This window comes from Pholcus phalangioides, unplaced genomic scaffold (assembly GCF_987345545.1).
Source record: "Pholcus phalangioides strain wild (caught in Gottingen) unplaced genomic scaffold, Ppha-v1.0 ptg000007l_1, whole genome shotgun sequence".
Classification (NCBI taxonomy): domain Eukaryota; kingdom Metazoa; phylum Arthropoda; class Arachnida; order Araneae; family Pholcidae; genus Pholcus; species Pholcus phalangioides.
This window is the reverse complement of record NW_028301600.1, coordinates 38,835,249-38,853,934: the sequence shown is the minus strand read 5'-3', so window position 1 is coordinate 38,853,934 and position 18,686 is coordinate 38,835,249. Positions and strand designations below refer to the sequence as shown.

The 18,686-nt window shown below is 35.7% G+C and overlaps 1 protein-coding gene across 2 annotated transcripts in view; it reads left to right on the top strand.

Moving 5' to 3' along the window:
- The first annotated feature begins 13,175 nt into the window (after nucleotides 1-13,175).
- Nucleotides 13,176-18,686, top strand: part of LOC149085251 (uncharacterized) — an 88,226-nt gene continuing 82,715 nt past the window's right edge. The window contains exon 1 of one of the 2 annotated variants that reach the window (XM_089233153.1): nucleotides 13,176-13,273. The gene's annotated coding sequence lies outside the window, so the exon portion shown is untranslated. The remainder of the gene's footprint in view (nucleotides 13,274-18,686) is intronic. The other variant, XM_089233154.1, reaches the window with a different exon arrangement.

Genomic DNA, 18,686 nt, shown 5'->3' with positions numbered 1-18,686 from the left:
TACTACTTTTAATTCCATTCATGTCCATTCCCCTTTAAAAGTTCGTCTATACAATATTTTCCTCTCGCGTGAAACATTCGCTTTAATGATGTCGAAAAAATCCGTTTCCGCATCTTTTCATCATGGACAATTTTTTCTTTTTGCAACAACGGACACATGTCTTGTTTTTTTTTGAGGATTTAACGGGTACAGGGTCTAGAATTTTGGAGTGGTATGCGGCATTGTGTCCATACAAACAACAGAATTCGGAGTGATATTAGGAAGTAACTTTTCTTTAATCCATTTTACAAAGTTGTTGTGGGTCATTTCTCTGTGATAATCTCCAGACGCACAACTAGCTTTGAATACCAATTCTGCATGGGAGACAAATCCAGATTCCGATCCGGCATGCACTACTATGAAAGGATTGCTTGCCCTCTCTTTAACTATAGCACCGATTTCATCATTTTGCCAACATTTATCGTATGCAAGATTGCTATCGATCCAAGTCTCATCCAAATAAACAATGTTTCTTCCGCTTTCTCTAAAAAGTTTCATTCTTTTCAAAAATTGATGCCTCGACATCCTTATCTGTGTGCGTTCCATCAAAATATTGAGATGACTTTTGTGTGTGTGTGTGCCGTGCGTTTGAATTCGAATCCTGCCTTATGTAAAAATTTTCGAAGAGTATCTGCTTTCCAGGAAAATTGATTTTCTCCCTCACTACGGGAAGCAGCGATCCAACTAATGGCACTTTCTTTTTGGCAAAAAATTCTCTCGCAGTGTTACGGATGACACACACAAGTCAAAATTGTCCAACACGGCGTTTCTTTTCTCATGCCGCTTTCTGTGTTTACCCGGTGTTGATAACTTACCCTTATCAGCGACGGAACTTTTCCTTGATCCGCCTGATGGTTGTCAAAGGAACACCAGCAATAGTAGCAGCACGTTTCTGTACTTGCGAAAGAGGTATCGAAAGCTCGACTACTTCCGCTTCTTTTTCACAAAACTTCGTGATATTTTATCTCTCTTCCTGAAGAATGAAGAGTCCGTCCTTTTCTGAAGACATCTTGAAATGTTTTGAAAAAAATGAATTTCAAAAAGTAAAATTAATATTTTATATAGCGAACTCGAGGTTCAAAAAGCACGTTTTGAAAACAAAACCACACTCACGGAACAGCGGAAAAGACTTGGCGACGAAAACCGATTTGCGTCAAGACAGCGTACTGGCAACTCGGGATACTTTTTACCTTTACCCGCGCCGAAATGGACCCTCTCCAGAGAGGGGCGTTCCGATAATTATTTTCTTGATCTGAGGACTATACTTGCATACGCGATCTTTGAATATTTTTTTGTACGCTTCAGTAACTTCATTTCCAGTTTTATCTTTCAAAGGTATGGCCCAACCGAATTTTGATAAAACATCAATGTACACTGCTGGCCACCCAAATTGCAACACCAAGAAAGACAAGAGATATCGCAACAATATTTTGTAGATAACATGTTGACCAAGCATCAAATTATTAAATTTATAGACTTCTGTGAAGTGTGGTTCCTGCCAAAATCAGTAGCCAAAGTAGCCGCCATTGTTGGAGATCACCGCTGCCACACGCCTCGGCATTGATTCAAAGGGACTTTGGATGTGTTCTTGGGGTACAGCAGACCAAGCAGCTTCCACGCGTTGCCAAAGTTGATCTGGTGTGGCAGCTGGGGGATGTAATCTGGGTCAATCGTTGAGCAACCATGGACCACATGTTTTCTATCGGCGAAAGATCCGGAGAGCGAGCTGGCCAGGGAAGCAATTCAATCTGGCGATTGACGAAGAACCTTTGGATAATGCGTGCCACGTGTGGTCGCGCAATATCCTGTTTAAATATGGCTGTGGGCAAGCCCTGAAGGTAAGGAAGGACAACTGGCTCCAACACCTCGGAGATGTAACGCTGGCTTTTTAAAGTACCGGCAATGCGTACTAGAGGAGTGCGAGAGTGATATCCAATACCGCCCCATACCATAATACCCGGTGCAGGACCAGTGTGGCGGTGCATAACGCAGCTGTTCAGCATCCTCTCTCCACGGTGTCTCCAGACTCGAATCCGACCATCGTGGTGTTGCAGACAGAAGCGTGACTCGTCAGTAAAGACAATTTCATTCCATTGTGCCGTCCACATCCTTCTTTCATCGCACCATTGGCGGCGGAGATATCTGTGATTCGGCGTCAAGGGTAGACGAAGCAATGGACGTCTTGCGGACAGACCACTCTGCTGTAAACGGCGTCGAATGGTACGCGCAGACACTGGATGATGCGGTACAGACTGAATGTGCTGTGCTATGGTTCGTGATGTGGCTGAGCGATCCGTCACTGCCATACGCACAATACGCCTGTCATCACGTGAAGTGGTGCACTAAGGTGGATGCGATCGAACACGTCGGTCCATCGTACCCTCCTGCATCCAACAATCACATATCCGCATTACAGTTGTTTGGTTTCGTCCAACACGACTACCGATTTCCCTGAAAGATAATCCACAATCTCGGTAGGCCACTATCCTTCCTCTGTCGAACTCGGATACTTGATCAAAAGATGATCGCTGTTTTCTACGAGGCATAATTGATCGTTTTTTTGAAAAAACCACAAGAAAAACACAATTGCCGTACTTCAAATCGTCGAAATCTCCAATCCTTAAATAGCGCTTTGAAGTGGCGCCACAGGCGCGCGTGATGTGCGTCTGCGCTGAAATTCTAATCATTTGCATATCTCACCTCCGCTAATGCATGTTGTAAATTTCATATTATTTGCATGCTTCCTTCAGGGTGTTGCATTTACGGTGGCCAGCAGTGTATGTAAGTATGTATTTGATGCCTTTGTTATCCTTCTTCAATGCCTGCATGTCTACTAAGTCAGCTTGGAACTGAAAATGGCAGACGATGATGTCACGGCCGTCGTCATCAAGGAGCATAATCATCATCATCATCGAGAGGGGGGTTAAACTTCCGGTGGAGCGTCATTATCACCTGGGAGTATGAGAAGGGGGGTCTCACTTCCGGTGGTGGACCGCTGCCCATACTACTCCCGATGCAAAAAAAAATTTTTGGACCCTTTCTAAAAATATTTATTAACTTACACCCCTACTTACGAACTTTCCGTGTTACGAACAGCAATTTTGCAGTTTTAGTTGTAGAGCAGTTGCAGAATCAGGATGTTGAAGGGAAAATAATGTTTAGAAAGAAGTCATTTTATTATATTCATTAGCTAAAATACCTGACGCTGCCTGGGTTATCCCCCATTACTGGAGGATTGAAAAAGTGACAAACCATTATAAAGGAATAAACTATTATACATAATACTGGCACCATTAAAGAAGTGACAAACCATTATAAACATCGAGCTTATATTACTGGAGAGAGTATGACGGCAGCGGTATCCGCCTTGGCAGTGCTGAAACAACACCTTCTAGAGCTCTGAGGTGTTGGCTGAAAACGGTGTCCTTCCACATCATTCGTCGAAAGATCACGTGACTCGGTGGAAACACGCACAATCCCCCATTATTTCTTATGGTATCCACAGGAATTAAAAAAAAATAAATGAAAAAATAATTTCCTCATCGAAGAGAATTCCAGAATTAAAGAAAGAGATAATTCAGCATTGATGAAAGAAAACAGTCTAGAATAAATGAAAGATATATACTTCCAGAATGAAGGAAAAAGATATACTTCCAAAATTAATGAAAGCGATAATTTCAGCATTAATGAAAGATAATTCCAGAATGATGAAAGTGATAATTAATGAGAACGAGAATTCCAGAATTAATTAAAGAAGTAATTCCAGAATTAATTAAGGAGGTAATTCCAGAATTAATTAAAGAGATAATTCCAAAATTAATTAAAGAGATAATTCCAAAGAATTGAGGAAAGAGATAATTCCAAAGAATTGAGGAAAGAGATAATTCCAAAAAATTGAGGAAAGAGATAATTCCAAAATTAATTAAAGAGATAATTCCACAGAATTGAGGAAAGGGATAATTCCAGAATTGATGAAAGATATATTTCCAAAATTAACTAAAGAGATAATTTCAGCATTAATGAAAGAGATAATTTCAGCATTAATGAAAGAGATAATGTCAGCATTAATGAAAGTGATAATTTCAAAATTAATGAAAGAAAAAATTCTAGAATTAATGAAAGAAATAATTTCAGCATTGATGAAAGTGATAATTCCAAAATTAATGAAAGAAATAATGTCAGCATTAATGAAAGAAATAATGTCAGCATTAATGAAAGAAATAATTCAAGCATTAATGAAAGAAACAATTTCAGCATTAATGAAAGAAACAATTTCAGCATTAATGAAAGAAACAAATCCAAAATTGATGAAAGAAATTATTCCAGAATTAATGAAAGAAAATTCCAGAATTAATGAAAGAAAATTCCAGAATTAATGAAGGAAGATTACAAAATTGATGAAAGAAATTTTTCCGCATTAACGAAAGAAATGATTCTCTCCAGTATCAATGAAATAAATAATCTATTTTTTTTAATCTTTAAAGCCCAATATTATTGTCAGGCACGAACTGCGTTTTCACCGAGTCACGTGATTTCCTTGCATTCGATGTCGTCGCCGTCGCGGCGGCTGGATGCTCCCTCCAGTAATATAAGCTCGATGAATATAAAGAATAATACTGACGCCATTAAAGAAATGTCAAACCATTGTAAAGACATACGCATGTCTGAAACGCATTGCTAGGAAACTACGGTAATCAAAGTAAACATTCCGAAAGTGATTGTTGAGGCCAAGGAACCATTGTTGCATGACAGTTCTTTACCCATTTCGGGAATTTGCCCAGCTCTGACAAACTTTTTAAGTAACCTATCGTTCAAGTCGGGTCCCTTTTGGTATACAGGGTGTCCTATCAAGACCGCCCAAACTCTGCACAGCCAGATTCTTCGCTTGGAATACATAAAAAATGCCCAAAAAACTGTACGTGTACGCCCCATAATTTTCGAGAAAAATGCGAAGGAAAAATATGACGTCATATCTGGTGCAAGAAAATAAAACCTTCCACGTCATTCCACGGAGCGCCATGCATGCCTCGATATGCGTGGTGGATATCTTGAACATCTTCCTATGTAAACATATGCAAATACCGATGTTCATGTTTCCAATAAAGTTTTTTTCTTGCACCAGATATGACATCATATTTTTCTTTCGCATTTTTCTCGAAAACTCTGGGTCGCACAGGTAGGCTACAGTTCTTTGAGCATTTTTATGTATTCCATGCGAGGAATGTGGCTGTGCAGAGTTTGGGCGGTCTTGATGGGACACCCTGTACATGCAAAAATTTTCGACGATCGAACTAAAATTGTAGATTTGTATAGAGAACATATACGCACAAGATCAGTGTCTCCCAAAATGGGCAATATCGCCCCCTGGAGGGTGATGGGACTATTCAGTGGGGCGATAAAAGCTTCAGACACGATTAGAGGGCTATGAATGGACACAAGGGGGCGATGAGAGGACAAGAGGAAACATCAGTTTTCGAAAATTCAGACCATTTTCCCAAGGAAGCCTTTGTAAATATCCGTGCCTTGGTCAAAAAAAAACTAAAAATATTGCACACGGAAAGTCATACTTGTTTCATCTGTAACAACAGAGCGACTGTAAGGAAACAGACCTAAAGTGTTTTTTCTCCCTTTGAATGTGCGCTGTACATTCAAATATATTGATATGTATTGTAACTGTAATTGATCGATAAACTTACTGTCGCAGATCTCAACACCATCTGCGGATAAACCATCTGGGGACCACCATCCCCCCAGGACTGGTTTTACTAATGAATAGTTCATTATTGGAGCCATGATCCCCCCCCCCCCCACAAAGGTGGGGCTGGGATCAGGGTTCTGGTTTCACGGCCCGAGACGATTCCCATCATTCTTTTTTCCACGTTAAAAAATTCACTAAAGTGGTGACCCGACAAAGAGAATAGCCTCTGGGCCCTGCGGCAGGATGTGGGTGGGGAGGGGCATGACGTTGTAATAGAATAGTCGCTATAACGTGGGGTTGTTATATAACGAGAGCGTCGACTATATCTCCGAAAACACAAGTATCGTTTCTCTTCTTAATATTCCAAGGAGTATACGGATAGGGGATACACGCTCATTCAGCATCGTATGACAGCATTTTCTTCTCGCGATGGCGTCGATTTAAAAAAATAAAATAATTTTTTTGACTTGAAAATGTTTATGGTAACTTACGTAGTGTTTTTCACTGAAAGAAAACAATGCATTTTCGCGCGACCTCTTAAGATTAATTCAACTCAATTCGAAATTGACTTATTAAGCATGGTATGTATATTAATAGTATTACTGCATGATATAATTATATTATATAAATCATATCTCTCTCAAAGAATTTTTCGATTGCTTTCTTACGTTTAACTAGCGTAATTTCATCTGCATTTTTTCCTTTTAATGTTTGAGTGGAAAGTTGAAATTCGTTGCAATCTAAGAGATTTCTGATTCGTTCAAAAATCAAATTCGATGAGATTCACTCAGAATTACATGTAAAAGAAAATAATCAATTGCAGTGATTTTTGCCCTGGTGATGCTTGCTGGTTTTCGGTTAAGAAAGGAGTGGGAATATCGCGTTTGAAATTATGCAAAATTTCATTTTCTTAAAATATGGACCTAAATAATATCGTAAGAACACTTTTGATTTGGAAGATAAATGACAGATAGAGTCAAAGCCCGACTTAGACACGAGGAGGTCCTTCGCATTCACGTCAGGAATTAGGGATTCTGTGAGTTCAAATATTATATTTTGGTTATCTAGTGAATAATGCCTAGATAATGTTTTGGATAGGAAAGTAACAAAATAAAATATCAGATGTCTTCTTTTTTTATTTGTTCATTATCTTGTTACATTGCTCGGCACAAAACTCCACCTTCTCCTGTGGAACCGTTCACACCCGAAATAACATAACAGAAAGTTAAAAAATATAATAAAAAATACTTCAGTTCGAATTAGTTTCAGAATTTACTAAGTTAACACACGAAAAACAAAAATGGATGTCTCACGAGCGGCTTGACTGAAAATTTCAATAACTAATTTATTTTAACGATAAATTTAGCTTTTTTTTTATAAACATTATTGCTGAACATTTGGAGTTCAAATCATTTATAAGGGTTATTGCTAATCAAAATGAATTACTACGTATCACATTTTATTAAATAGCAAATTTTGCTTGTATGAGAAAAGTGGGCCGCGGTCAGAATGCCCACGTGAATGACACACTTGATTCGGACCACGGCGTCTGGCTTGAAGTGACTCATTTTTTTTCCAATGTGCTTAAAGTTTGGTTATCAACCCAAATGGGATCCCCGGTCATAATTGATAGTGTTTGTATTCATCCTTTAAAGACGGTACCCATAGTGTGTCGAAACACTTATGGAGCTCATGGCTTTTTACTCCTTATTTGCCTTTATCGTTGGTTTCTTCTTTGTTAGTGTATCGGACTGTGAACCTGAAGACCAAGGTCGCGAAAGTTATCCATTTTTTTCCACTCCTCGCCAGAAAATGATTTAAACATTTTAATTCTTTTTGCTGATGCAATACATTTTACAATACATTTTGCTGACTCTTAAAATACAAGTACGTAAATGAATTAAATATTATAACAAAAGCATGCAGAAGAAATTAAGACCAATAATGTTATAAAAAAGTAGTTGTCTTTTCTTTTCCTTAGTTCCGATTTTTAAATATTTTATAGCTGTTTACGACTAATTAACGTGCATAATATATATATTTTTTATACAATAATTTTTCTGTTTACTTTAAGTCGATTTGCTATCGAAAAATGCATTGATAAATTGGAGAAATATTTTACTAAAATTTGCAAAGATTTTCGTGATCCGCCCCTTTAGCTGTTTGAATATTTCAGCTTGCACCGAATTTATAATGTATTTATATTTTGCCGAATCTTAAAACTTTGGTATATAATAAATCAATTACATATAACAAAAAATATGTAAAAAAATTATCAAGACCAATAATAATGCTCTAAAAAATGTAATTTCTTTTAGCATATCTTTACTCTTCTGAAGTTCTGATATTTAAATAGATGTTTAAATATTTCATAGTTGTTTGCGATTATTAACATGTACGATATATTTTTTCATACTATAATTTATCGGCTTATTTTTAGTCGATTTACTATCTAAAAATGCATTGATAAATGGAGAAATTTTTTACTAAAATTTACAAGGATTTTCTATCACATTTTCAAAAATTAAAAGTCGTTATCCTCCTTTAACTGTTTGAATATTTAAGTTTGCTTTCAATGAATAAATTTGTTGGTTAAAAAAAATAAAATCGTTTTTATGACATTGAAAATAGCGCGATTGCACATTTGAAATGCCTTGCGGAACATAAGTGGAAATGTTTACCTTGTTTGCACCACTGTTCCGCGATCAGATACGAAAATGAAGATATCGTAGAGTTACGAAAATTATCGTAGAGGCTAAGCAACGTGATTGGCTGTGTGAAAAAAATTAAGAAAAATCGTGTAATCGTGGAATAGCGGTGCATTTGCGAAAGATGCGTCCGGGCCTGCTCCGTGATAGCCTTTAAGAACTTTCAAGCGGCTTTGCTTGGCACCTGTGCGGCAGGTAACTTGAGCCGCTTCTGTGTGGGAGTGATCGGGCTCCCTGGCTCTGATACCACTGAACGTTGTTAACTTTCGCAAATCTATGGGGATCTTCCATGGCCCCCACATCCTGGAGCAGGGCCCTTCAGACTCATGGAGGAAAGAATACAAGGAGGACATCAAGAACGAAAAGTGAAGCCGTTGTGGCAACCCTATGGGTTGACAAGTAAGCCCAAAGAAACCGCTCTTTTCCCTATACTTAGGCTGACCATATTTCCTCGAGAGAAATACGGGACATCGGGATTCCAAATACGGGAAAATACGGGATATCGCCAATTATCGCCAAAAACGATGCCAAAACCAAACAAAGTTGCCAAATATTGTTGAAATTACGGAAAAATCACAATGGCGGGAAATGATGCATTACTGCAAATTGCAGTGGATTAAAATGTATTCCACGAAAAAAAAACGTTTACCAAAGCAAATGTGGGAGATTAATATCCCATATATAGTTGTAACTATCATAAAATAATTTATGAGTTGAAAAATAATCTCAATCTTCGACTTCAATAAAGAATAAAAATTCAAGTAGGTGTCGTGTGAAATACGGGAAAAACCGGGACACTTTTGCCAAAAAGTCGGGACGGCCAAAAAAAGAGAAAATACCGGGACTGTCCCGGGAAATACGGGACGTATGGTCACCTTACCTATACTTAACATGTGTTTTGCCGGATCGAATTCTTTTAAAATATTAATAACTGAATAAATTTAATGCGTCTTTAGGTAATCTACATGATCCCATGGAGGAAAGAATAACAGGAGGTGACATCAGGCACGAAAATGGAAGCCGTTGTGGCAACCCTATGGGCTGACAAGTAAGCCCAAACAAACCGCTCTTTTCCCTATACTTAACATGTGTTTTGCCGGATCGAATTCTCTTAAAATATTAATATCTAAATAAATTTAAGCACCATGACTGTTTAATGCCTCTTCAGGTAATCTACATGATCCAATAATGGGGAAAGATAAAATTTTATCCTTGTATAAGGGGTTTTTATATTTTTAATTTATTTTTGAAAGGGGAAGATCATTTTTAACTCTCAACTCGTCATAGGTTTTTAGTTCAGTGCCTTCAATTTATTTTAAAAATTTGATGCATCACATTAATGTCTATGGAAATATGATTAATTAAAATAATATGAAGCTCCAATAAAATGCAATTTTCATAATTTTTTCTTTTAACTGTTTATTTTGCCTTTTTGTTTTGTTCATCATTATCATAGATCCGGGACATTTCGAAAGTGTTTGAGGCCCGTGGGCGCTCGTCTTAAGCTTTACATGAGGAATTTTGATTTCTGAATAAATCCTGAGGTGCTCGAGCACCTTCTGACGGGGACGTAGCTAAGATTTTTGCCACACGGGGCAAAGAGCATTTTGCCGCCCCCGTGCCTCAAAGTACTGGAAGTGCTCGAGCGTCCTCCACCACTGTGTATTTATGGTTTTGCTGCCTGTAGGCTGTACAAATTTCGCCACCCTTCTTCCGTTCCACTCTCATATTCTTGAATACGTATGATTGAAATATATGCCGCCCATCCGAACCTTCCGCTATGTAGATGTAGTATTGAGAAAAAAATATTAAAAATAAAAAAAATTTTTTTACGAGCCGCGATAAGTCATCTTTCTGGCCTATAGTATTTAGGAAAATAATCACTTGGGCTGTTCCCCCCCCCCCTCTTCATTTTGTACCTATTACTTTGCTTTTAAAGTGGCATGTGTACGAAAATTTGAAAAAAAAAAACAGTTTCGAATTGAATTTGAAATCTAAAATTGTTGTTGTTGTTCTACCTAGACTGGAAGTATTTCTACAATATTTTAATATGAACAGCTGAAAGGCATTATATATGCTAATGTTTTGCATATATAATGTTTTTCGCAAAAAAAAAGTCAGATTTTTTCAAACACCACTTGTTCAAGTGTCTTTAAACATTGTGTCACTCTCAGCACTGAGGTATTACATGCTTTGGCATAATTTTTTTAAAATTAAAATGCCGAGAAGGAATTTTAGGGCACAAGATATGAGTAAATTTTGGTTATTTTTGCAAAAGGTTCCATGTTGTTGAAGTTAATACTCGAACAACTAAAATTGTAAAAGCTCTCGTTCAATTGTATAAATATATCCACAGAATTTGAGGAAAAAAAATCGAGTTCCTAAAGTGAATAGTAAATTTTTAAATGATTTTTAAAAACGGGGATGTTTCTCATAGGAAAGCATGGGAAGCCACGGGTTGTTTGGGCTTACTTGGTCCCTTTAATAGATCGATCACTGGCTTCATCTGGCAACCCCGATTCCCCATGCTTTCTCAACGGAGGCGCTGGCGCGTCACCTCCTGTTATTCATTCCTCCATGACATGATCCGATAATGGAGGACATGATCCGATAATGGGGAAGCTGACCATATTTCTTCGAGCGAAATACGGGAAAATACGGGACATCGCCTATTATTGCCAAAAATGACGCCAAAACCGAACAAAGATGCCAAATATTTCCGAAGTTACGAAAAATCCCAAAGGCGGGAAATGAAACATTACTGCAAATTGTAGTGGATAAAAATGAATTCCACAATAAAAACGTTCACCAAGACAAATGTGGGAGATTAATATTCTCATTTATAGTTGTAATTATCATAACATAATTTATGAGTTGAAAAATAATTTCAATCTTTGACTTCAATAAAGAATAAAGATTCAAGTAGGCTTCGTGTAAAATACGGGAAAAACCGGGACACTTTTGCTAAAAAGTCGGGACGGCCAAAAAAATAGAAAATACCGGGACTGTCCCGGGAAATACGGGACGTATGGTCACCCTAGGAAAGACAAAACCTTACCCTTATACAAGGGGTTGTTATAATTTTAATTTATTTTTGAAAGGAGAAGATCATTTTTCACTCTCAACTCGTTATACGTTTTTAGTTCAGTGCCTTCAATTTATTTTAAAAATTCGATGTATCTCATTAATGTCTATGATTATCTATATTAATCTATCATCTATCATATATCAATCTATCATTAATTAAAATAATATGAAGCTCAAAATAAAATTCAATTTTTATAATTTTTTCTTTTAACTCTTTATTTTGCCTTTTTGTTTCGTTCATCATTATGATATATCCGGAGCATTTTGAAAGTGTTTCAGGCCCATGAGCGCTTGTCGTAAGTTTTTGATGAGGAATTTTGATTTCTGAATCAATTCTGAGGTGCCCGAGCACCTTCTGACAGGGCTGTAGATAGGATTTTTGCCACCCGGGCAAACAGCATTTTGCCGCTCCCGTGCCTCAAAGTACTGGAAGTGCTCGAGCATCCTCCGCCACTGTGTATTTATGGTTTTGCTGCTTGTAGGCTATACAAATTTCGCCACCGTTCTTCCGTTTCAGTCTGATATTCTTGAACACGCATTTCTGAAATATATACCACCCATCCGAACCTTCCACTATGTGGATGTAGTATTGAGAAAAAAATATTAACAATGAAAACTTGTTCTACGAGCCGCGGTGGGCCTCATCTCTCTGGCCTATAGTATTTAGGAAAATAATCTCTTGGGCTGTTTTGTCCTGTTCATTTTGTACCTATTACTTTGCTTTTAAAGTGGTATGTGTACGAAAATTTGACAAAAAACACAGTTTCGAATTGAATAATTTCAATTCGAAACTGTGACATTTAAAATTGTCTGTGTTTGAGTTTTTGTTCTACCTGGACTGGAAGTATTTCTACACTATTTTAATATAAACCGCTGAAAGACATTATATATGCTAATATTTTGCATTGAAATGCTCTTTTCACAAAAAAAAGTCAGATTTTTTCAAACACCGCTTGTTCAAGTGTCTTTAACCATTGTCTCTCTCTCGGTACTGAGGTGTTAGATGCTTTGGCAAAATGTTTTTTAGAATTAAAATGCTGAAAAGAAATTTCGTAGCAAAAGATATGAGTAAATTTTGGTTATTTTTGCAAAAGGTTCCATGTTGCTGAAGTTAATATTCGAAAAATAAATAACGACTAAAATTGTAAAAGCTCCCGTTCAATTGTATAAATATATCCACAGAATTTGAGGAAAAAAAATCGAGTTCCTAAAGTGAACAGTAAATTTTTAAATGTTTTTTTTAAAACGGGGATGTTTCTCATAGGAAAGCATGGGAAGCCACGGTTTGTTTGGGCTTACTTGGTCCCTTTAATAGAGCGATCACTGGCTTCATCTGGCAACCCCGATTCCCCATGCTTTCTCAACGGACACGCTGGTCACGTCACCTCCTGTTATTCTTTCCTCCATGCTTCAGACTATAAGTGCTATCAGTCTACTTTTAGACTATCACGGGCCCCTTTATCATTAATTTATAATGTGGAAAACAAAAAACCATGAGAATCGTCCCGTGGAATCATCCTGTGCTTGCCCCTTGAAGTGATGTTGATAGTAGTTATGACGTAAAGAGAAAAGCCTTTAGTTTATCGAATTGAGTTTATAAAAATTTGAATTCATGAATCTGGCAAGGGATATTATGAGTAGGAAGAGATAAACCTGGCATCCAAAGTATCTCGCTATTCCGTTAACTCGTATCGGCCTGTACTGTATTATGTTAATAAAGACATCATTACGGGTAAAAAAGGTACGTATTTTTGCTTACCTACATTGTCGGCGAGTATTCTATAACAATATCTTTCCACTACAGTTATTATTTCATGTCGATTGTGTGATTTGATTCCACAGAAGTGTTATGATATTTGGCGGGTGATTGCTTTGAAGCCGCATCATTTTGTGTTTTGACAACAATCCCAATTGCGATGAATGGATTTGATTTAACATTGAATGCTAACATGATTGACCTTATTTACTGTGTATTACGACACGTAGTGAAAAGGTATGTTTCAAATTTTATATGACACATATGAAGGTTTCGGTTTTATAGGATTGATTCAAGGTACAACCCCGAAACGTTTAAATTTCGATATATTTCCTTTGTGTGTCAAGATCAACAAATGTGAAATAAATGAAAATTTCTTGATGAACTCAAATGTTTGAGACAAGTAATTGATAACTGACTTAATGATTGTTTCTCCCTTTTTAAATCATAATTTAAAGTAAATGTCAGTGCTCTAAATAAATATTTACACTGTGATTGCTTTTCCTAGTTTTCAGTAAGTACTAGAATTCTGTTTGGAAAGTATACTGAAGTTCAAACATGCATAAAAAGTTAATCATGAGGTAATCTTTATGTAAACTGTATGTTTGACACTTTTAAAACCTAAATTTATAGAGATCCAAAATCAGGTCAAACTACCATGTTTGTCTCAGTTCCAACAATTTTGTCAATTTTATATTGTATAAATATATAACACTCAAATTATTTGTCTCTAATTATAATATCATAATCTCTGGAGTTAAAAAGAAGAAAAAACTATTGTTATTTCCAGGATTTCAATAATCTCCATCTGTGAAATTTTGCCACTTTGAGAAAAAATTCCATCATATGACCTGCACACTCAAATTTCGTTAACCAATATTTAATTACAGAGTAAGAGCCGCTTAATATGATCTCATCAAGACTCAGGATTTCTGATAACAGTAACCAATTGGTAGTGATATCCGAAACAAATCCTGGTTGCAAGTACAATGACCATACATTTTATTTGACCAAATGGGGCGTATGATCTTCATACTTGCAACTGGGATTTGGGCAACAATTCTGTTTTTTGTTCTCACATAACTGATTGCAAAATGTTCAATTGGTAGAACTCAGTTTTACGATTTCTTGGAAAAGGAGTAAAAGAAAAAGAGCTAAAGCCTTGTTAGATGCTGAATATGTCATTTGGTTTTCATCTTGAGTGTCGATGGCCGTGAATACAATGGCTCCATGCAAACTTGACACTTAAAGTTTAAAATCGAAAGTTGAAATTTTGAAAAAAAAACTAGAATCGGGTAAAACTCAGAGTGAACTCGTGAAATATGGAGGTGTACAGAACACTATTTCAACATTTGCCAAAAATAAGGAAAACATTTTGTCAGCATTTGAATCTTATGAACCAAGTAGATAACGCACAAGAAAATCAGACTTCCGTGACATATAAGAAGCAACTCTTTTGTGGTTCAAATCTGCTCAATCCCATTATCAGGACCAATAATTCAAGAGAAAGCAAAGGATTTCGCAAAAAGTCTCAATAAAGGTGATTTTACTGCGAGCAGTGGATGGTTGACCCGATTCAAAGAGCGCCATGGCATTGCTTTTAGGAAAGTTTGTGGAGAGAGCATATCTTTGCATCTCAAACTGTTGAAAATTGGAAGAATGATAGTCTGAAACCAATGATAGAAGGGTATAAAGATGCAGATGTGTGTTTTAATTGTGATGAGACAGGTTTATTTTTTCGCCTTTTGCCTAACCAAACGCTTGCCTTCAAAAGTGAAAAATGTGAAGGAGGTAAAAAACACAAAGATTGTTTGACAGTTCTTTTGGCTGCAAACTCAGACAGTTCTGAAAAATTGAAACCGTTAGTTATCGGAAAATCAAAAAACCTGCAGTGTTTTAAAAATGTTAAAACTCTTCCTGTGGACTATGATGGCAACAAAAAGGCATGGATGACATCAGAGATTTTCGAACAATGGTTGAGGAAGTTAGATAGAAAATTTTCAAGTGAGAAAAGTTTTATTTATTTTGGATAATTGCACCGCTCATCCAAAAATAACGGACCTTTCTGCAATTAAATTATGTTTTTTACCACCTAATTCAACAGCAATTTCACAACTGGATCAAGGAATTATCCTAAGTATGAAAACTTTTTACAGAAAATTAGACCAAAAGAAATTTGAATTTGTGGATGTTGGAATGGATGTAGAAATTCCTGTTTTAGATGCTACTGAAATGATTGATTCTGCTTGGAAGTTAGTCACTAGTGCCACGATTCGGAACTGCTTTTGTCATGTTGGTTTTTGTTTGAGTCTTTTGAAAACTATAATTTATCCGAAGGATGAATTTGTGAACGTTGACTTTGATCTTGTAACTTCAGGACTTTTAGAAGACGACAATATTCTAGAATCAATGTCAAAAAGGAAGTGCTTCATGTTCCGAAAAAATAGAATCACAAAGTTCCGATGAAGAAGTATCTACACCATCTCGTCATGATGCATTAAAAGCTGTAGATGTGATACGTCGATTCCTACGCATTCAGGAAAAAAGCCAAACAATCTCGAGATAAACTAAATAGTGTAGGAGAATTTATGTTTTCTCTGCGGAAAGAAAAACAAACAAATATACTTGATTATTTTTCATGAGGTAAATTTTTTTATATGTTTTGATTCTATTATGAAACAACCCTGCATTAAAATTAATGAGAAAATTAGTATTTTATTTAATCGAATTGTTTGAATGCATATAATTACATACACAAAAACGATCAGACAAAAATTTAGAGCGAAACCCCGCTAACTTGACATCCGCTTAAGTCGACATGTTTGTCGATACTTTTTATGGTGTCGAGTTACCGAGTCTACTGTGCTATATCCAATTAGAGCATTCAGTACAGAAATGTGTTTGTCAACAAGGAGGGGGGGGGAACACCTTCTACCCTCCTACATAGTCTTGTAAGCTGCTAACAATAACCTTAGGGGTGGGGGAGTTTGGTTAAACTAGATTACCAGTCGTCCTCTACTTTTTTTTTCTGGGGAAAAAAGTCGCCAATGAAAAATGACAATGTGTATTGTTTATATTTATTATATTATTATTATTCTCTATTATTGATTGAATGCCTTTTTTTATTAGTCTCTTTTGTGTGAATGAATAATTGTGGAACGAATTATCAGAGTTCCTATTATTTCCTATGGGAAAGTTTGATTCGATAAAATATGAGCGATTCAGATAACAAGCAGTTAGGTGGAACAAATTAAGCTCGTTAACCGCAGTTCCACTGCAGATGTTTCAATGTGATCATATAACTTGCATATTCAAATTTCATTAACCCAAAGCTTCACAAATGGGGGAAAATTTTTTAGGCGTTAGCCAAATTTCTTAAAGCCAAGGATGAGTTTAATCTAAAGAAGAACAGTTTAAAATAATGGTTTCTTTTACTTTTCCTGAACTTTATATCCTTTCTTATGTTAGAAAACACAGTTATGAAATCAGAAAATTTTGTGTCATTTGTACACTCCAATTTAGCAATCACATACAGAAAATTTCAGGCACTAGTACTGATTTCAGTCACCATGGCGACTTAGCACCTGGGATTTTTCAAGCCCTGCAATAACTGATAATGAAATATTAAGGAATGAAAGAGAATGCTTAGCAAAAGAAAATGTTGATTTTTCTACTTCCATATAGTCAATTCTCAATAAGTAATTCCTATAACTTGACTTCTAACTTGAAATTTAAGTAATTATTAACTATTTAAATTGAAGTCCGAGTTCGCTCCAGAACCTTCAATATTATTTTAGTGTTGAAAATTTTCCTTAAGTTTTTGGGTACGAGATGAATTTTTAAAAAAAATTGCATTCATCCTGTCATTGAGGAAATAAAGGTGCGGCATACACATAAATACAGAAAATTCTTCTCCCTTTTACTCCAGTTTTTTTTATCAGCACTGCCCGAGAGACACCCAGGCTCTATCACACAAGGTGATTAACCCATTTGCATCATAAGCGCATATATGTACTGAATTTTCCTGGCCATTATCACAGAAGCGCATATATGCGCGCTAGTTTTTTATGCATAAGAAAACAATAGAGTACTATCATACTGTATATAAAACTATTAAATTTAATTTTTCAAATTATTTTTTCAATGTATATCTTCATTGAACTAAGTAAAATTATAAATTATTTGTGTACGCCATTTTGTTTTTTGCTTTTTTCAATTTTTAATTATTTCTAACCAGGGTTGGGACAAGGTTTTGTACAGTACGATAAAAACCATGGTTTTTACAGTAGTGTCCAAAACCTCCTATTTATAACTATAAGTGAAAACTTTACAATTTGATGAAGAGGTAACTTCTATAATCAAATAATAAACTTTATATTACATAAATTATATTATTAATTAAATAAAATATAACAAAATTTTGAAATTCAAAACAGTATATGTAAAGGGTTGTATGGCTGATATCAGATTATCAATTGAAAACTGAACTGTCTTGAGGTTAGATATTAGATTTATGAAAACATGAAAGATACAAGAATGGGATAACAATTTGTCACATGAAAATTAGAAAAAAGTAATAGATATGACTACAGAATGTGTGAAATTAAACTTACATAATAATTGAGCACTAATAATCAAGCGCAGCTGCTCCTTTTAACATTCGATAACACATAACTAATTTAGCTGCCCTATCTGTGCCAAGATGATGTCTAAGATAACAAAATTTGAAAATATTCTTTCAATTGATGCATAACTTGGGGAGATGAAAATAAAAAAACAATGTGTTAAAAACAGTCTTTTCATAAGCCTCTTTCGATTGTTTTTCTGACTGCTGTCTACTGTGTGATAGAATTGCATATATAGCTTGAATTTATTCGGTGAAATATTAGCTTCTAGCCTCATAAGAGCAGCAATTTAAATTTAACAAAAACTTTGAGTCTTGAAGTCTTTTATCATCATATAGGCGTAGTCAGTGTTTGTGAAATTGTGTTCTGTTAGTCATGAGTAGGTGCTACAAAGTGGCCTTATTTTCTTCGGATATTTTCCTTTATTTATAATTAGTTTTCAAAAATTGAGAATGTAAAATAGAAAGATCAATTTAAAATTTAAAGAAAGAGTTTGAAAAGTCAAATAGACCAATTTGCATCAAATAAACGCTTCACTATTGATATATATTCGCATCACTATATTGCTACCTAATAAAAAATAATATTTATGTTGAGTTTCATAATAATGCAATGATTATAACTGTGACTGCATATTTGGTACCTTCTATATAATGTATTTTTTAAAGAAAAGTGTTTGGAGAGATTTGGCAGGGTTTTGGCAAGCACTGTCCTAAATAGGTACCTACAGTACCTGCTTCATAATCATACATAAAAAATAAGATGTGAAGTAG